The sequence below is a fragment of the Aptenodytes patagonicus genome, chromosome 2, assembly GCF_965638725.1.
Source record: "Aptenodytes patagonicus chromosome 2, bAptPat1.pri.cur, whole genome shotgun sequence".
Lineage (NCBI taxonomy): Eukaryota > Metazoa > Chordata > Aves > Sphenisciformes > Spheniscidae > Aptenodytes > Aptenodytes patagonicus.
This window is the reverse complement of record NC_134950.1, coordinates 22,244,499-22,266,320: the sequence shown is the minus strand read 5'-3', so window position 1 is coordinate 22,266,320 and position 21,822 is coordinate 22,244,499. Positions and strand designations below refer to the sequence as shown.

Here is a 21,822-nt window from a genome sequence, read left to right as displayed (position 1 = left end):
GGGACTGAGGAAGAAACTTTCTGTCATTTGATTTTACCTTGGTGCCATCCTGTACTCATCTGGCATTTGAAGATACTCAGTATATATGGAAAGGAATCTGAAGGTCTCCTTCTGGAGAGACCTCTAAAGCTCTTAATCTTATGATCACTTAAGGTTACATCTGTACAGATAAATAAAAAGACCAGGGTCTGTCTCTCGTTCGGAGAGCAAGATCTGGCTGATGTCCATGTGGCTAACCTATCTTAAGCTTTCCTCAGAACAGGATCGCCTCATCCCTAAGATCTATCGGAATCCTCCCATGCCCATGCTGTCTCCTGAACTGCTTTTTGGGAAAGCTCTGCTGGCTTGGGTCAAAATAGTGGCAGGGAGTGGGCTAAGAAATAATGAGGATGGTTATAAGTCAGTGTCCTGCCCCTGTAGACTTTGGTACTATAAATATAGCCCGAGAAAATTAGTTTCATGCAGTCACCCCTCCATGATGGAGGATTTATTTGCCTGTGTGCACCCTCCATAACACCTTGTAGTTTTATAATGCCTTGGCTAATTTCATCTGCATTTGAATGAGCAGACCGCAAAGATCATTAAATTCAGGAGGATAAGGTGGATGGCAGAGCAACGTGCTCGTAATACTTACCTGCATCTAAATCCTACTGCAGCCTCTATCTCCACATTAATTATTCTGAGTTTTATAGCTTTGTGTTTCATAATTTTTTTTTTTTACATATATATAGAAGTGTGGACAGGATAGAAGTGGTTGAAATCACAGTCAGTGATCACACAGGTAAAACACATTAAAATCTTTGAACTTATTTTCCATTTAAATTTTTTGCATATCACCAAAAATTCTGTTCTCATCTGAAAATACTTTGCAGGTAGCTAATTAGCCATTTTTAGCTAATTTGCATTCCTTCCCTTTAGCAGAGTTAACTGTGTTTTCCAGTTCCAGCTTCAGCCCATCAATTCTGCTTTTTCTCCTCCTCTCATCCTGAGTTATGGCATGTCTGTCCTGTGTCTCACCAGTTCTCACCAGAGAAGTGAACACGCTGTTGCTTTTTTGTTTTTAGTGAAGAGAGAGTTTGGATCTCACTGAAAGTAAGTAGCCTTGACGTGGAAGCAGACGTGAAAGCAGACATGAAAACAGTGACCCCCTAGGAATTTTTTTAGATTCTAAAAAAAATACTTGAGAACTAAAAATGTTACGAAGAAACTATTCTATCAATTCTTATGAAAACAGACAACCATAAGACATTGGTCTTAAATCAGTATGAAAGGAAGGTACGAATATCATAGGATAATATTGATATCAAAGGAAGGTAGCAAGGTATATCTGACTAGTAAAAATGTACAGATCCAGGATGAAGGGCTCAGCATCTGCGGCTGGTAGCAGACAGCCTGTTGAGAAGATTTTCATCAAAGATGAACCACAGCCTGAAAGCAGAAGAGACTGGTGAAGATGAACAGCAGGAGGCAGCAAGGCAGACTTTAATGTGAGAGAAAGAGTCAAGAGGTGAGGGAAGTGGAGAAATTCGACAATTATTTCAGTGAAAGGAGAAGTAGACACACACAGGAGAGGTCTAAATGACAGCATGGGTCTGACTGTGGGTTAGACTGTGGGAATCAGGAACAAGGGAATTAGAGGAAGAATAGCAGCTGGGGAAGAATGTAGCAAGAGAGAAAAGCTTTTGTGAAGGAGAACTGTGTAGCACTGCTTGAAGTGACTAGGAAAATCCTTCTGAGAAAGCGGAGTACATGAGCAACTCAGAAATTCCTTTTTTTCTGACATATCATGCTTTCTTCTTCCCCATTCCTCGTAATCCTTAATTAATTTTCTGTTAATGCTTGGGTTCAGTAATTATTTATTGTTAGTGCATCACCTGTTGGTTTTTAATATTGAACAGTTATAAAAGTGTTATAGTTTCTAATAAGCAAGAATAGTAATTGAAAATCACTGCTTTGTGGGGGACAGGAAATCAGATTACAGTTTCACAGGCCCATCCTCAATGCAATAAACAAAAATAAGTCAGCTAATTATATTATTATTTATATATTATTATATTATAAATATTTTATTTATTTTTAATTAACATTTGTCTGGATTTTTATCTCTTACCTTAAGATGCCTTTTAAGGTGCCTTTTTGAAGTATCCCATTTGGTAATGAAAAGTAGAGGGAAAATGTCCAATTCTTTGAAAAAAAATTTAGATTCAGCAGTCTCAAAGAAAGCAAGCTTGATTTAAACGTGTTTGAGATGTACGCACTTCTCAAGTACATGAAAAGTACATGTCAAAGATACATGCATATAATATACACATATATATACACTACCTATACACATATTTTAAGTTTTTTTCTTTCTTCCTAACTTCAGTTCTTCTACAGATATTAGAGGCATTGGAGCCTACACCTCTCCTCTCAACAGGGCAATAATCTCACCTCTCTTACTCAGCATACTGCAGTTCTTGATCAAACCTCCTAAATCCCTGGAGCTCTTTTCTCTCTCTCCCACATCCCCTGCTAGTGGAAGACAAGCTGTGCAAAAGGTGACTGGCACAGTCCAACCTGAGCTCAGGCTCCTTCATGGAAGCACTGATTTGCAGCTCTTAGCAGACATTTGTTTTCATTAAACATGTAGGAAACTAATATCTTTAAGATCTCTATCTACTGTGGAACTTAAAAGCAATTGTTCCATAGGTTCAAAAGTTAGTAAGGAGAAAAAATATCCACATGGGCAGACAGCACAACCATATAAGAACCTTTTCCTTAGGAGATGTCTAGAAATGTCATACTTAGCTTTTGCACCCGGCAGCTGCAGTTACCCTGTCAGGTTGGAGCACTGGGCATTGGTGGGCTCTTGGTGCATCAGGACAGGATAATTAATATTGATGGTATATTTCAGTCCTGAAATGGAGCTTTTCTCATCTTCACTTCTCAGCCTGGACTGAGCACAGAATTGCCAGCTGGAGGCTTGAAGTGGGTTGGATGCTTGGTCATGAAGTTTGTTATGTCTTTCTGAGGGATTATGTCATGAATTGGGCTCTTGGTCAAATTTAAAGCCAAATCTATGTAAGTGAAGCTAGTAAATTAATTTCTTCCTAACAATTAATAGTATATTGTAGACACGCTGAGGTATTTTAAAAAATGTAACTAACTCATGCAACATACAGCAACTAATAACATCATGCCAGTAGGGTCTTTTGTCCTTTCCTGAATGGGCCGAGAGCAACACCCTTGCTCTAGCGTTGGCAATGGCTAGCTGGATTAATAGAGTTCTCTGTTTCTAATTTCTGTAATTCTCCCGGTGAAAACTGATATTTTCTATATATGTGATAGATATTATTCTGATTTAACTAACTGCTTCATTCCTGTGTTCCAAACTGAGACATGGTAAGAAAGTCACCATGTAACAGTGCCTACACTGACGCTTTCGCTGGCAGCCAAGCAACAGCTTGATTACTGTGACTTTTCCATGCAAGTTCTTCTGCACTGTGTTAGTTCTTCAGCTCATTTTGTAATACATTTGCAGTAACAAGGGTATGGGACTTTTTTCTTCTGATCTGTTAAGAGACGGCTTCAGAGACAATCTACAGATCCTTCTCCATATGCAGATCATGTGCAAAATTTAATACATTTCAGGCATGAGTGAAGAAGGCCATAAAAGTCCTCCAAGAAAGAAGGGTGAGATTCACACGCAGGTGTAGAAATGATTTCTTAGTGATGACTATCATTCCCACCCACTCCTTACCAGATTGGAAACACACTAAAGCTTTGTTATGCAAAAGCCTAAGCCCTAAGCAGGAAGATCAATTGAAAGAATGAAATGAAATGAAATGAAATGAAATGAAATGAAATGAAATGAAATGAAATTAAAGACTTCACCATTGATTATTCCTGGAGCTGTTTTTTCCTGTTACTTTCTTCAGCAGTTTATGATTGATCCTTGCTTAGCTTAATAAGCGTGGAGTACTTATTTTTACTAGACAGGAGTATGACACAGGAATGATGAGACTTGATACTGCTGCTCTCTTGGGAAAAAGAGACTAGTCTTGGCCTGCCTGTAGAAAAAATTGTAAACAATGTGGGTTTTAAGGCAAACCCTATTTTATAGTAACACCCTTCCCCAAAAGTAGGCAAGTCCTATTCTTATGCTATACAGCTCTGTGCTATATATGCACTTCTTTTCTGCAGCCCGGGACATCTTGGTTTCTCCTGTATGTCGGCATGCCCTCATGTACTCAGTAGTTAAAATAATCTTCCTTACCTACTGCTCTGACAGACTTTCTCTCTCCCTTTGTATCACCATAAATTTAACCTCAGTGTCCTGAACTTCAACATCCTTCAGGATTCTTCCTCTTTTCTTACTCATTTTTGTTTCTCATCAAGTTACTTCTGTTCTTTTCACTCTGACAGCAAAGCTAGATGCACAGATAACCTTTAGACTGAATAAAAATTAGCAAATTATGTTTGTTCACAACTGTGGATAGACCGTGGCAAGGAGCTTATTATCAATACCTATTTAGACATCATTTATGAGTAAATTCCTTTGCTTCATTACAAAATACAGGCCTGCACACTTATAAACTAGGTAAATGGTCTCTTTTTTACAATTTTAGGCCCTCAGACTTGGGTTACATGGTTGTTCAGTGGCTAGGAAACAAAATGGGGCATGTGATCAAAGTGTTTCCTCCCCATGAAAGAAGGGAGGCGAAATGAAGAATGTTTATTATGGGACAAGAAAAGGATTGTTCTCCCTCTCACTCACTCTGTTTACATATACATATACAGCACTATACGTCATGGAAAAAAATATTTAGGTTATTGTAATTCAACAAGGGAGGTAAGATGAACATTCAGAAAAGAAATTCTTGTGGGGGATACTGTTCAGTGATGGAGAAATGAACATAAGCTATCAGGCAGGGTAGAGCTCAATGGAAGTAACTTTTATCAGAAGATTAGACCTGTGCATGGTTGATGTGTAAAATGTATCGAATGCCTAAAATGATTCTGCCCAACCTGCACTTCTGTTTTGTCATTGGCTCCCTGACTGCTTTGACAGAAATGTGGTTTTCTGCACACTTGGAGCTCTTCCCACTTCCTGAATGTATGTTGAACCTTCATTCATATCATCTGACGGGCGTTAACTGTATGCCAGTGAACTTCTTACTCATACATCTGTGCACCCTATTTTGCCTTATAATACCAAAAAAAACCCATTTTAGTTTTATCCTAGCCATTAACAGGTGATGTTTCGATACCTTTCTGAACATTATTGTATTTTACTTCATCTGGTCATACTAAATCCTCAGAATTAACAAGTTATGTTGCAAGTAATTACATAATACAATCTTAATAATTTAAAGAAGTACTGTGTTTCCTTCTACTTTGTGAAAGCAAACAATACTGTATTTGTTCATACAAGTGGTAACTTGCAGTAATAGAAATACAATATAGACATACTGCCGGAAAATTATATTGGCAAAGGAGCAGGCATAAGCAGAGTGGGGCCATTTCACAATACAAGTGTTTATGCCAGTGAATGCCATGTGTTCCTTTTAAAACATTTTTAATACAATAACAAAACTGTTAGCATAGAAGGATAATTACAATGTTACTTCTATTTGTACTGAAAATAAATTGCCAGTACAGACAGGCATTTGAGAACCATAAAAGGAACAGGAATGCAACTTCATTCCACTCTCAAATTCATCATTTAGAAGTTCTGAGCGCATACATTATCTTTTGATTTTGCAGAAGTATTTAATACAATGTTAAATAATAAATGTGTCGTCTTGAGACTGCAGCTTTTTAAAAAAAAGGTCACTGAAAGTATCTCAGTCACGAGGAAGAACAGATGTGTTCCTCGCTATTGAACTCCAAAGCTCTTTTAGAAATGTTAACCTGATTTTCATATGACCGTTTACCCGGATTCATCATATTCAGTACTTACGATGATAATGTTATTTTGTATCAACGTCATTATTTCTTTCCCTAATTAATCTGCATTTAACTTTCCTCCTACCACCTTGCCGACTGAAAAGATTGTTTTGCAGTTGGATCCAGGTATTCTCATTAGTTAATCTTCCGAAACAGAATTGTTGCAAAGAATCAGATCCTGAGGCTTACTGCACCTTAGCCACTCTTATAGAAGTACAATGAAGCACGGCAGTTGACACAAAGCATCTAATACCTCTTGATGACTGACTGAAAAATAAAGATGTTAGTATGGCCACCTGCAAATGCTAAGTCTCTTCAAACTTGATGGATTCAAAACTCCTCCAGCAAGGGACCTGCAGCCTCAATGACCCAAGAAGTCCCTTCCAGCCATGTGTCCTGGACTCCATCCCCGCCCCAATCAAAGTACTAAGTCAGATTTTTTTATTCAAACTGAAACAAACTGAGGCTAAAGAATACTCTCTAACGAAACAGTCACTTTCTAAATACAGGCAATTATTATATATCTCACAGAGCAAACTTCATAGAATCATAGAATCATTGAGGTTGGAAAAGACCTCTAAGATCATCGAGTCCAACCGTCGACCCAACACCACCATGTCCACTAAACCATGTCCCTAAGTGCCTCATCTACTCATCTTTTAAATACCCCCAGGGATGGGGACTCAACCACTTCCCTGGGCAGCCTGTTCCAATGTTTAACCACTCTTTCAGTAAAGAAATTTTTCCTTACATCCAATCTAAACCTCCCCTGGCGCAACTTGAGGCCATTTCCTCTTGTCCTATCGCTTGTTACTTGGGAAAAGAGACCGACACCCACCTCGCTACAACCTCCTTTCAGGTAGTTGTAGAGAGTGATGAGGTCTCCCCTCAGCCTCCTTTTCTCCAGGCTAAACAGTCCCAGTTCCCTCAGCCGCTCCTCAGAAGACTTGTTCTCCAGACCCCTCACCAGCCTCGTTGCCCTTCTCTGGACACGCTCCAGCACCTCGATGTCCTTCTTGTAGTGAGGGGCCCAAAACTGAACACAGTATTCGAGGTGAGGCCTCACCAGTGCCGAGTAGAGGGGCACGATCACTTCCCTACTCCTGCTGGCCACACTAGTTCTGATACAGGCCAGGATGCCATTGGCCTTCTTGGCCGCCTGGGCACACTGCCGGCTCATGTTCAGCCGGCTGTCGACCAACACCCCCAGGTCCTTTTCCGACAGGCAGCTTTCCAGCCACTCTTCCCCAAGCCTGTAGCACTGCATGGGGTTGTTGTGGCCAAAGTGCAGGACCCGGCACTTGGCCTTGTTGAACCTCATACAATTGGTCTGGGCCCATCGATCCAGCCTGTCCAGGTCCCTCTGCAGAGCCTTCCTACCCTCGAGCAGATCAACACTCCCACCCAACTTGGTGTCGTCTGCAAACTTCCTGAGGGTGCACTCAATCCCCTCATCCAGATCATTGATAAAGATATTAAACAAGACCGGCCCCAGTACTGAGCCCTGGGGAACACCGCTCGTGACCGGCCGCCAACTGGATGTAACTCCATTCACCACAACTCTCTGGGCCCGGCCGTCCAGCCAGTTTTTACCCAGCGCAGAGTACACCTGTCTAAGCCGTGAGCCACCAGCTTCTCTAGGAGAATGCTGTGGGAGACGGTGTCAAAGGCCTTGCTGAAGTCCAGGTAGACCACATCCACAGCCTTTCCCTCATCCACTAGGCGGGTCACCTGGTCATCGAAGGAGATCAGGTTGGTTAAGCAGGACCTGCCTTTCATGAACCCGTGCTGGCTGGGCCTGATCCCCTGGTTGTCCCGCACATGCCTTGTGAGCGCCCTCAAGATGAACTGCTCCATCATCTTCCCCGGCACCGAGGTCAGGCTGACAGGCCTGTAGTTCCCCGCATCCTCCTTCCGGCCCTTCTTGTGGATGGGCGTCACATTGGCAAGCCTCCAGTCGTCCAGGACCTCGCCCGTTAACCAGGACTGCTGATAAATGATGGAGAGTGGCTTGGTGAGCACCTCTGCCAGCTCCCTCAGCACTCTCGGGTGGATCCCATCCGGCCCCATAGACTTGTGAGTGTCCAGGTGGCGTAGCAGGTCGTTAACTGCTTCCTCTTGGATTATGGGGGGTTCATCCTGCTCGCCGTCCCTGTCTTCCAGCTCGGGGGGCCGAGTACCCTGAGGATACTGGTCTGCCTGTTAAAGACTGAGGCAAAGAAGGCATTAAGTACCTCAGCCTTTTCCTCATCCTCAGTGACAATGTTCCCCCTTGCATCCAATAAGGGACGGAGATTTTCCTTGGCTCTCTTCTTGTCATTAATATATTTGTAAAAACTTTTTTTGTTGTCTTTAACGACAGCAGCCAGATTCCGTTCTAGCTGGGCTTTTGCCTTTCTCATTCCCTCTCTGCACGACCTAACGAGATCCCTGTACTCTTCTTGAGTCGCCTGCCCCTTCTTCCACAAGCGGTAAACTCTCCTTTTTTTCCTGAGTCCCAGCAAGAGCTCCCCGTTCAGCCAGGCTGGTCGTCTTCCCCACCCATTCTTCTTATGGCGTACAGGGACAGCCTGCTCCTGCGCCTTTAAGACTTCCTTCTTGAAGATCGTCCAGCCTTCCTGGACCCCTTTGCCCTTCAGGACCATCTCCCAAGGGACTCTCTCAACCAACGTCCTGAACAGGCCAAAGTCCGCCCTCCGGAAGTCCATGGTTGTGGTTTTGCTGCCCTCCCTCCTTACTTCACCAAGAAGTGAGAATTCTATCATTTCATGGTCGCTAAGCCCAAGACGGCCTCCGACCACCACATCTCCCACCAGTCCTTCTCTGTTTGTAAACAGCAGGTCGAGCGAGGCACCTCCCCTGGTAGGCTCACTTACCAGCTGTGTCAGGAAGTTGTCTTCCACACACTCCAGGAACCTCCTAGACTGCTTCCTCTCTGCCGTGTTGTATTTCCAGCAGACATCCGGGAAGTTGAAGTCCCGCACGAGAACAAGGGCCAGCGATTGTGAGACTTCTGCCAGCCGCTTGTAGAACGCTTCATCCGCCCCTTCATCCTGGTTGGGTGGTCTATAACAGACTCCCAGCAGGATATCTGCCTCGTTGGCCTTCCCCCTCATCCTTACCCATAAACACTCAACCATATCATCATCACAATCATTGAGCTCTATACAATCGAAACACTCCCTAACATACAGGGCCATACAGGGCCATAAATAACTTTATTTAGTACTATGATTCTCAGCAAATTTCTTTCCTTTTCTTGGGAAATAGAGGATTTTTTTCATATACTGCTGTTTTTAAAAATTAAAAATTGTTTTATTTTGTAAATTTAAATCATTCTATATTTGAGTTAACCATAGTTCTTTACAAAGTCTAAATTAAATTATTACTTTTACTCAGAGTCCACTGGGATTAAAAACTACAATTTCTTCCCTCCTAGCTTCCCTTTCTCCTCTTCAAAACCCTAAGGAAGACGAAAAGGTTCACAGACTCCCCTACGTCAGCGATTTCTGATCTCCAAGCAGAACTACATTTGAAAGTGAAGGAACCTTTTCTAAAAATACCCTGCTCGTACGTCTTTTCTGTTTGATAGATTAGGTATCACTGATACTCGCTAGTGGAGTAATTACAAAAGGAAGAGGTAGTTCTTGAGGTAGCCATGACACAAAATGCGTAAGTCTTCATAATTTAAAAGTGCCCGTTTAGGTAGCTTTTGGATGCTAATTTGTGCGTTTGAGTTAAAACTGTGAATCAAAGATACAATGTCCTCTTATAAGATATAAAACAGCCTTCATGTGAAGGTCCACACACAGTTTCTAGCAGTAACCTTGGATGTCATGACAAGATGTAGGACAGTAGTGAGAAAGCACAAGCAAACGAAAGAAAATATTAGTCTGACTAACAGAAAATGCAAAAGCACTTTTGATGACTGTCAATATCAGACCTGCTAAATCTTAGGTGCTGAGCAAAGACCCCTTCTTTTGTGCCGTTTTACTCCCTCACGGCATCTGGAAGTCATGGTTTGCAGTGTAGCTGTTGGGTCTCTGTCCCATGAATGTACCTCAGCTGGAAGACAGAGCTGGTCAGAGAGTACCAACTGGAAGGACCTGCTTCCCCGCACCTCGGGGAGCACGTGTTAGGGACTCAAGGTAGTGGAAAAGGCAATGACCACATTACTTGATGCTTTAGTCAGCTGAAAACCAAGTCAAATTTCCTATAATGCGAGTTGTGTGTGTTATCTGGGCATTCGGTAGGAGCCCAGAATATAACCAAAGCCTCTGTGATCTCTGTAATGGAATCACAATAATAAAAATAGATACATTTCTCTGCTATTTTCACCCAATCCAAAGGAATAAATTCAGTATGTTCTGAACTCAACAGTGGCTCCACAAATCTCAGGAAATAATGCTCCCAGCACAATCTCCCGAAGCTGCCCCAGTCTGTGTCTTCTGTCTATTTTCCCCCATCTGTATATATTGCAAATTTCCCCATGTGCACACTTTTCACATGCTTACTGAAGTCCCCTTTCACAACTAACTTCTCCTGTTTCGAACCTTTTCTCCTCTATAAGAAAGCCCATCCTCGGTTGTACTGAATTCAAAAGGAGTACTGCACCCATTATTTGTCTTCCAACTGGCCTGTTTGTTTAGTTGCCTACGGCAAAAATCCTTTTTCCTATAGGGTGCTGATCCTGCATATGGCAGTCCAGGCGCCTTTATGTCCCTGCAGACTTTCATTGTATCACCAGGACTCTGCAAGCGTTAGGGTTTGTGTCTACAGGTTCCTTTCTGTGACTTGAGCCAAAGATTTTACTGGGTACTTGGCTACAGTGATCCGTCTAGTTCAGTCCCATCTGGCTAGCCCAAACTGCACGGAAGGGAGGTTTTTTCCCTTCCAGTTGAAATTTGGCAGTGATGATCAGTGGTTTCTCCAAGTCCCATATAAAAATTGGTTGCATGATTTGCATCAAATCCCAGATTGAGGTGTTTTCTAGTTAAACATATATATCTTTGACTCTGTCATTTGACGGTGTGTGCCTAAGAAGCAATTGCTCTTATTTTGTCATTCATTTATATATCATCTCCACCTAACATTTCAATTCTCTCTCCAGGCCTGTTTGCTGGCTTCCTCTGATAGATCTCACTACCTGTTTGCCAACGTCTTAGCCACTAATTTTCCTTAATCCTGTCACAAAATTTTACCTATCTTCAAAGACTTTCCTAGTTAGGAAGTCTAAAAAAGTTTCCCATTTTTCTCTTTCGTTTCATTTTGTCATATGGCAGCAAAATGGTCCAGGTTTATAATTTTCTGTCCATGTCAGTCACACATAAACTGGAAATGGGATTATCTGATACACCTCAGTCCTGCTGGATGCAACACAAAGCAAACATAGAACCTGAGTCAAAATTTGTATACTGAAAGAGACATAGGTCCCTGAGTTCAAGCACCCAGAGCTGGTCACTGATTTCTCAGACCACTGCCTGAACAGAGATTTTTATGTGTTGAGGCTTTCCAAAATAGAAGGGAAATATTTTCATCACTCTTTACTGCTTCGAAGTTGTTCAAAAAATAAGAAAGTTTGTTTTGTATTGTCATCTCAAATTGAAAGTGTGATTTAATGTTTTCCTGCCTCTGTTTTGATTCCACAATCAAACTCTTTTTTTTTTTTCCCCAAATATGAAGTTACAATTATTAGGAAAATAATATAACAAAGCAGAGCAGAAAATATCATTATTCTATTGTATGCATCTCTGATGGCCCCACAGACTGGGAAAGCATACAGAGCTAGAGCAAGTAGGGAGAGATGCAACAAGGGTGATGAAAAATATGGAATAGGACTTTTCAGTTCAGAAAAAAATGACTGAAGAAGATGATTGAGGGCTGCAAAGTCAGGAATACTGTGAAAAAGGTGACTACAGAATGATTTATTCACTGTTCTCACAATGAAGAACTGGGGCATTGCAGGCAATTACCAGGCAAACGAGCAAGAGGAAGTACTTCTTCACGGTACAAATTTAAACTGCAGGACCCGTTCTGCAGGATACTGTACGGACCTGATGTAAACTGGCTCAAAAAGAGATTAGACGAAATGAGGTGGGTTGGACCTCACAATGGCAACTAAACACGAAAGCCTCTAACTCAGAGCCTCTAAAGGAGCTGTCAGTGAAACAGAGGCGTGCCTTCCTATACTTTTTTCTTACATGCATTTCTTGGGCATTGGTACTAGCCATGCTGACAGAGAGGATATTGAATAATTCGACCTTTATTTTTTCCTGATATGGCCATTTTTATTCTTATGTTTTGTCCATATTTGTCTCTGGTCTGGGGCATGAAAACAGCAGTCTGATTATTAGACTATATGGATGTTGGAAACCAGAATTTGTGTGATTTATCCAGCATGACAGATTCAGCTCTATAAAAAACCATCTCTTTTTTCCTCGCTGCGAAGACTTTATCCATTATAAGTTTTATGTGGCTTTTTGCAAAAGTCTGAGTAGCTCACATCAAAGCTGTTTTTCATTATCACAGTTAAACAGCTTAACATTGTGTTAAGCTATTTGTCTTTAATCCTGTTTAAGAATACTTATCTTTCCCCTAAGAACTATATTCTAACCATGATCTTAGCTTAATTATAAAAGATTTTAAAGCACATAGGTGCATAACTCAGCTGACTTCTATGCCTACCTGACATACTTCTATGAAACCTCCAATTTAATGTTAACCTAGAGAGGTTCATGGAGTAACCCATATTTGCACAGATGTAAGCAAAGCCAGGAGGTGGCCCCCTGTCTTTAGTAGGCACTGGCACCAACAGCTTAACTGTGCAGTCTGTACCTTTCTGTTGTATATCACGTTGCACAGAGTAAAATAAGGTTTAAATTAAAATTTAAATTAAAATTAATTTAAAATTAAATGACCCTGAATCTAAAGATAGTCCCCAAACTAAACACAAAGATATTAAGATTATTAAATATGGTGGGACTGAATGAGGGTAGCATATAGAGAAAATCAGGAGAGGTTTATTAACTAAACTATATTCAAACATTAACTAAAGGCCCACATTGTAAAAATTAAGAAAAGAGTCAACTATCTTTGATGCACTACATAATAGGCAGATGTAGAAAAACTGTATTCAAATAGCTCATTTGCATTAGTGGGTTGCTTCTATTCTAATTGAATTTTGTAGAGCTCTCTAAACAAGAATGCTGGTGCAGAATTCTGATGAAAGTCTGACATTTGTTAAATCCACAAAAGATTATTTTAGAAAGTAACAATAGTCAGTATTCATACAGGGAAAAAAAAAAAGGAATTTTAATTAACAAAATGTGTATCTATTTTATTTTGTTTCTGAAACAAAAGGAGCAGGGTAGAGAGGGAAGAAATAAGCAAAGAATTGTTGGCTTGACTTTTAGGGTTCTGAGAACCCAGAGTTCCTGACAGATCCCTCCAAAAGAAGTGGTAGGGAGAGTTTCCTCTGCATAATAGCTTATTTCAGCTTATTCAGCTGAAATTTATGGAGAAAGGCTTAAAGATCATATATTTTTAATAAAAACTTAGTTATATTGATTATTTGGGGCTTTTTTTTCACGTCATTTATATATAAGGATATTTCAAATTAAATATATGTTGTCTGAGATACGGCAGATAGGCTGTCATCCCGATTGTTTTTTTCAGTCCGTCATCAACTCCTACACTTTCTGCAGTATAAAACCATTAAAACATGATACAGGTGCAAGTGTGTGTGTGAACAAACTCAAAATAGCATTTCTTATGTGTGTGTGTATTTTTATACATGTATATAAATATACACGTGCGTATAGACAGACACACACGTATATACTACAAAGGAGCCGTCACAGCATAGCTAAGCATCTCCATCTGGACTGGGAGGTGGGAGGCAACCTGCCTATTTGATCTATCTGTAAATTGGCCCATGGGCTTCTGGGTGGGTGAGTCAGAAGAAGTTGTATGTCGTACTACCTTGCACTCTGTTGAGTTCAAAACTTGATGTGCTTAACTATACTAGTCCAATAGCCCAAAAAGGTTTGAGAACCTCTTTTACATAGCTGACAGTCACCAGCAGTATCAGTTGTTTGCGTTTCTGTTAGCTTCTAAGTTTGGTTCTATTATTTTTATGGCTGTATGTAGTTCCTAACTGAGTCCGTAGGTTTTCTATTTTCAGTTAACATTGGCTGTTAACTTCTCCAGGACTGAAAATTCATTCATCTGCCATAGTTTGTACTCTGGCATTACAATCTGCTACAATCAGAGTGTTTCAAATTTTTCACCATTGACTACAGAGGGATCTTAGGCAGCTGGCTTAAGCTGGACTCCTACTTCTAATATGCAGAAGTGAAATGAGATGAATCTTGGTGCATGTCAAGTGCCACACAGCATAGCACTGTCACAAATACCTTAGCTGACTCCAGACAAACAAGTGACATATTCTGCAAAACTATTTAGCCTGGCCAAACCCAGCACTGATGCAGTTTCCAGTACCCAAGCTGGGGCTAAAGTACCAGCTCTGTTGTGCTGCGTAAGTAAACACATTATGTCACATAGGTTGAACTGTTCAGATCTTTTTTATTTTCCTTCCCTTTTAGTTAGAGACTCTCTTTTAGTCTCTAACCCAGAGAAACACCTTTGCACTTAGACGAGTCGCTTACCACTAGCAATGGGGACTGCTGTGACCCTCAAAAAAGAATACAGTTATTGGATTTTGTACTGTTAAATGGACCACTCTTTATTAGAATTATACCAGTGCTGTTTTTTATTTAAAATATAGCTAATACAAGCAGATCAAGAAAAAGGCACACATTTCACTGTTCTTCCGGTGAGGACATCATAGTCCTCACTTCAGTAAGCCAGTCTCAATTTGCACTAGTGAAATGGAAATTGATACAAACGGTCTCTTAATATATATAGGTAGGCAGAGATTAGTAGGATGTTATTTGCTAATATATTTGAAATATTGTATGCTGATGAAGGTTATCCAGATGGCAGGAAGTTTTTGCTGCTGATTTACTGAGGATGGTGTAAATTTGGTGCCATTTCTTTCTATCTAGATTTTTATCTACTGTGCCTTTCAGACTCTAAGCTCTTCTGAGCAAAAACTTAAACTATGCGTTCATACAGTGTCTTCTGTATTCAGGTCCAAGCTTGTCTCGGTCATCTAGCTTTATCATTATGCAAACGTTGACTAAATATGACAACAAAAAGTAGCCAGCTGAAGTTAAAGGACCAACATTTTGAAATACAGTCAAATAGCAAATATAGTATAATCATAGGAAAATTGATCAAAATTATGAACATTGTTCACAGACCCATGCTCATGTGTGGTTTTGCAGATGAACAAAAATGGCTTGAGGATGACATCAATATCTCTCTCACCTCTTTTATTATCAGTTGTTTACACTTCAGGTGACAGCCTAAATTATACCTGAAAGATATTGAACCACGTATCTGAGGGAGCTTTGGAAAGTCAGTCAGTGCGTGAGTTTACTGTTTTGATAGTTTATGTGAGCCATAAGTATTGCTTATGTGCCTAAGCTGTTTGCTCAGTGTGTATTTTCAACACACCAGAACTGCTCAGGTAGCCGAAGCAAAGCGATTTCTAGACATTCTCTTCCACACAACCCACTTTCCTTTAGAAGCAGCCCAAGTCTGGGGACTTTATGACTTCATGAATTTCCTTTGGTGTCACTAGCAAACTGCAGTTTGAAAAATATTCTGAAGGTATTTCCCTCTCTGGATAAGAGTATATTTCTATAAAAATTTGAAAAATATTTCCTCTAAAGTGATTCTTCTAAAAATTTAAAAGGACCTGTATATTGTTGAAAGGGTGGCAAGACTTTGAACACCAAGGATTCAGTCTTCTCAACAGACTTGATTCAGTTCATGATCTGTGGAAGACTTTGAAAGAGATGTCCAAAGCCCTGCATGCTATGTGAAACACTAGCAATCATAAAGCACTTTTCCTAGGACTTTCACTTTGCATATTTTTCTACGACTCAGTGACATGCAATGTGCAATCCGATTGCACTATTTGTTTGCTGTTTGTAACCAAGGTACAGGAGAGGTAATCCATGCAGCCCAACATACCCTGTAACCTGGCGTAACAGTTCCCGGATCTACTAGCTGCCATGGCAATGTACTACACACTATTGTTATTCTTCATTTAACATTCAGATTGCTGCATTCGTTTCAGTCAAAAGTGCCTGAATTCTGTGATTAATGATACCCATTGATGATTGGTATGATTTGGTTCTATGTATATTAACTTAGAAAAAGAAAATATAGCCATTCTACCTAGTATTTTCTCCTTATTGTGCTAAGAATTTAGACCTAGGATTGGACATGTCTGAAAAACACTTATTTAAAGTGAATGCGTATACAAAAAGATATGGAGCACAGGAGGAGGGCCATGAAAATGTTTGTTTTTGTGGAGGAGGGCCACAAAAATTATCAGAGGGCTGGAACACCTCTCCTCTGAAGAAAGGCTGAGAGAGTTGGAGCTGTTGGAGAAGAGAAGGTTCTGGGGAGACTTTATTGTGGCCTTCCAATACTTAAAGGGGGCTTATACGAAAGATGGAGAAAGACTTTTTACCAAGGTCTGTAGTGATAGGACAAGGGATAACAGTTTTAAACTAAAAGAGGGTAGATTTAGTTTAGATACAAGGAAGAAATTTTTTACGACGAGGGTGGTGAGATACTGGAACAGGTTGCCCCGGGAAGTTGTGGATGCCCCATCCCTGAAAGTGTTCAAGGTCAGGTTGGACGGGGCTTTAAGTAACCTGATCTAGTGAAAGATGTCCCTGCCCATGGTAGGGGGGATGGAACTAGATGATCTTTAAAGGCCCCTTCTGACCCAAACCATTCTGTGATTCTATGGTTTTATGATAATGATGTATAAATGTTTTAAATGCTTTCATTGTAGCTTATTGCAAATTGTAGCCTATTACACCTTTATGACACCATTCTACACTATTTTTAGACATTCTCTGTGTTTTATGTTATTTTTAGATCATCTTGGATGATCTTACTAGCTGGAGAAGCAAATTTTATTTCTTAAAGGCCAACGTAGGTAAAGAAGCTAAAGTTGCTCAGCATTTTGCAGGATCCAATACAGGTCATACCTGGGGCCAAATCTATATCAGCACATCTGGTCTGCAATCAATATTAGCTTGTACTACTAGTAGTTAATATAACAGTAATAGTAGTAATAGCATACTAGTCTATGGAATTTTACAGCTATATAGTGATAGTGTGGCTAACTGGGTTTCAAACAGTGAACTTGTTTCATAAATTATTTGTAGCATAGTGATTCTGAAGTCAAATAAGTTGTTTGGCAAGTTAACTTCATATTTTGTACCTGCAATCCAGTTCCTGCCTGGCACTTTTAAATCTGTAGCAGTGTCATATCAGAGAGAGATAGGTTTCTGCTGTACTACAGCATTAAAACACACGGAGTTGTTCTCTGGCACTGAGTTCAGCTGGCACAGCGTTACCCAAATCCATACTGTGATACTCTCCTTCTTTCCAAAGCAGCTTTTGGAAGTGATTTCTGGCCCATTTTAACTCCTGAACCAGGACTTTATTGGAGGTGCTCTAGAACTTCAAGCCGATACTGTGCTAGAGACTCTTCTAAAAATGTAGCAGTAAAATGATCTAGTTCCCATGCATCAGAATGTGTCTTGGTATTGTATTTACTCATGTAGACATAGCTGTAGACTACCAGAATAAAAACAAATGAAAGGGAAAAATAAAATTGTTTTTCATTAGCAATGGGATTTTGGGATCCGTGTGATTGTGTGATCATGGCTGAAGAGACACTGCTATGACTCAAACACCATGGAAATGAGCGCAGGGTAATGACAACAGCACACATTCCTCTGCCAGAAATACAGAGTAAAAACATAAAATAAAACAAAAATTCATGATTTTGTCAGTTAAACATGACATCAGTAGATAAAAATATATGTCTTTCCTCTTGGTCATTTAGACTTCGCTTGGAGAGGTTTTTTTCTTGTTATTTATGGATAGATCCCAGTGCACAGCAACTGACTCAGACTCTAGTCAGTGAGTTTAGAGCTGACCATTAAAATTAAGGTGTTTCATTAGTGAATTGAATTCACTAAATAGGGTCCCCTTGTAAAATCCTCATTAAGACTTCAAGTATGCACACCACATATATTTGCAACTGTAAGAAGTGAAATTCATGACCTCATTAAAATGGTGTGGCTTCCACTGAAGTTCTGGCACTTTCAGGCATTCAGAGATTCCCACCTACCAAGTAGCACTAACCATAAGGATGCAAGTGGAAGCTAGGCCAGCTGGCTGGAGTGGATCGGTGACCTGTGGACTACACAGTGCAGGCAATTTGAAAGAGCATGCTTTACAAGATAGATGTGGCAAGTCTCTGCAGGGCTTTGCACAGCAGAAGAAGCCTCAGAAAATTTCTGTTTGGTTGTTCTGCACTGAAATAATGCATAGGACTGTGGCATATAGTGTTTCCGATAAATGTAGTCTGTGTTCTCAAGAAAAACAGATGACTTAATAGGCACAGAACTTTGCAAAATCATCCCTGCTTAATATATGTTAACCTTCTACAAGTTATGTCAAAATTACGTTACAGACCTGTAAGACAAACGTCTCTTTGCAATGCTGACATTTGGACTCACCAAAGCTTTCACCACTCAATGATAACGTACTACTTTCATACGGTGAACGTATCTAACCAGACTTGCATTGCAGTGGCAATGTCCTCAGCAAACTGTGTATTCTCTAGACATTGCAGCCCTTGAGTGCAGAGAACGGCGCGTGACAGGTACGCACCTTGCTTTCCATCCTGTTGTTTTCATTTGTCGTTTTCACATGTTTGCAAAACACATTTCATCTCAGTACTTTTTTTCTTTTTGTATTTTTTTTCTGGAAAAATACAAGCATAAAGATCATAGGGTGCTTTTCCACAGTATATCTTCTTAAGTAACGTCAGCAGACCGCTGCACCAATGCAAGTGCATTGACTGGGTGCATTCATTGTGCAGTACGGTGTGCTCCACAGGCTGCGCGAGTGCCAATAGTTCTGTACTGGTTTTGTTCCTTCTGTACTGAAGACTAAATTATAGAGGGGAACAAATCATGTTTTATGAAGTTACAGTTTCAGAAACTAATTACACTGCCCTCATCTACGATGTTTTGAAAACCTTCAGTGAAGGATACAGGCAGCTGAAATAATAAGATTTGAGAGTATACGTGAATAACTGCAGCTTGTTTCTAAGCTGATGAGTCTGATGAATTATAAAGGTGGTTACTCTCAGAGACAAAAAGGTGGATTAGGATCTAAACAGAGAGAGCAGATAGCCTCTATGTATGCATTAAAACAAAAACCAAACCACTTGGTTTTGGTTTTTTTACAGCTTGATATTGTTTCCTGTGAGTTTCTTTCTCAAAACCACTTTTTCCTTAGAAGAGCATGTACATTTTTATTTCTGTGCTCTTTGTTTCTCACTCTGATGAACCATTATGAAGTAATATATTTTGCTGAGCTCTAAGACTTGTGGTTTGCAGATTGCCTTGTGATCACGAAGGTGTGAAATTATTTTAATCAAAATAGAAATACTCAGCTGTGTAAAGGTTTTCTGCTCCAATTCTGACCTCTTAGTTGCTTGTGAGCTAGCTACACTGCATTGCTGCATGCTAGCCCGTTAACAACTCCCTTTGTTATTTAGAAAAATTATGATTTTATTTTGGTTTTGTGGTTTTATTTTAAACATTGGGGGGGAAGTTAAATATATTTTATTTAAATAAGAACAGACAGCTTTCACGTGTGACTAATATTAGCATTAAAGCAACAGAGAGACTTATTTTCACAGATTTCCTTCATGTTCATTAAGGAAGGCATAATACAGAAGAGAATGCCAACTGCTGGACAAGCAATCCTACTATGTTGTTTAAGAAACTAAAACTGGTATTTCCATGCATCTGAAAGCATCCTATGCTTCCAGGAAGAAAAATCCTACTACTTTTCCATCTCTACCTTTTAAAACAGTTTTATGTAAAAATTCCAAATTTTATTTTCAGAGATTGAAATCTGTGTTTTTGGAAGAGACATAATAAAGTAAATTTGTTTCAGCTTTTCAAATCTGCACCCTCTGAAAATGTGCAAGACTTTGAAATGATCCTTATAAGGGCTAAATTACTTACAGGTAGAATTCCACTGGCACAGACTGTTAAGGTGATGGGAACAGTGGGAGCACTTTTCCAGTGTAGGAATACTGGAATCGGGTACCAGCAAATGAGTCCTAATGTGGGCATGCAAAACAAGCAGTTCTAGGAGAATCCTGTTTTGCTGATATAACCGCACTTGCACTAACAGCTAGGGAATTCTCCCAGAACAGCTGTGTCAGTCAGCAAAGCTATTTTGGTAGAAATCTGTACTGTGTACCTAGCCTGATATTTGAGGTGGAGTTGACCTTACAGTAGAAAATGCCAAAAGAATTGGGAGAATGCAAAAATTTACTATTTCCTCGTAAGTAAAAGGAAAAGCGTGGCTGTGTTCTCCGTGACTGCTCAATAGGGAATGCTCAGAAAATCCAAAATGTATTGCTTAAAAAAAAAATAGAATTTAGAAAACTTATATCTGATTGCTGGGCATGGAAGTTATGTAGGAGTGGTCATTATGGCATGAAACTTCAAGGCATGTAAGAGACCACTGAAGGTTAGTGCTGCATGGATTGGGAGCCATTGCCCTGGGACGGAGTTCATGATCATGTCAGTCATGATCAAAAAAATACTAAGGCACGAATAGTGAATTGTTATATGACGAGAAACAGTAAAAACAGCCATTACTTTGTGAAGGACCTTGTAGCTTTCTGGAATCAGCCCCTTCCAAGTGCTTGGCTGGAGTTGCCACATGCCCCTCTCCGTGGGCATGAGGACAGCCAGCACAGTCCTAACATTTAGCAAGTTACAGTAAGTAACAGCTTGTTACTACACGTTACAAGTTTTCATACATAAACCCTGTTTTCACTCACTGGGCAGTACTTTTATTGATCTTCTCAGTGTACTGTTTTAGCCTTTTTAAAAAAGGAGAAAAAACAAAAAAAAAAGTTTAATTCAGTAATTATTGCAGTCTTATATCCCAGCGATACTTACCTGGACAAATTACTGGAAATTCCTGGAATAATAACTTATTTGGAGAATAAAATTTCCTCCAATTAATACTGGTATTTATTTTCCCTTTTCTGTCTTCCTAGAATTAGTTAAGTGCTGGGTTTCCAAATTGGGTTATTCTTTAGGAGGGGGAGATAATTCAGTTAGCTCTTTTTCTGAGGCCCTTTATGTTTATCAAGTGTTTCTTCTCTGTTGAAGTGCATTGGCTGTCTCTGCTTAGTGAAGGCTGAGGGTATGAGAGGAGGCCAAAAGTCAGTTAAATAAAACACGGTCTGGCTTGCACCTCAGTGGGAGGTGTGGGGGACTGTCCCTCGCGTTGTAAGAGGAAGCCATTCGCCCTTCTTGTTGCTGACACATTGCACAAAGATTTTTCCTAAGTGATGAAGCCTTTGGGTGGAAAGTCATTAGAGAGTTTGAATTACACTTGTAATATCTTATGCCTAGTAGTTGATAGGTGTAGTGCAAGTTAAAGATAATTAACTTGTATAAAAAGCTAGGCAGCTGCACTCTTTTCTGAAGACAACCATGATCAAAACAAATCCCTTCTGTAGCAAACAAAAGAAATGTGTGAGCAATGATTGACAGAAGAGCAGAAAAGGTGACAAAGAAAGGGGCAATAACTCCTTTCCAGTCCCATCCCCAGAACACGTTCCTTAATCGCAGGATTAAAAGGGGGTGTTCAGAAACTTTAGATCACCTTTCCATAGTGTCTGCACTG

General features: G+C 40.1%; 1 protein-coding gene across 41 annotated transcripts in view; it reads left to right on the top strand.

Moving 5' to 3' along the window:
* The window catches only part of RIMS2 (regulating synaptic membrane exocytosis 2), a 515,547-nt gene that overhangs the window by 469,283 nt on the left and 24,442 nt on the right, over positions 1-21,822 (top strand). The gene's annotated exons all lie outside the window — the stretch shown is intronic.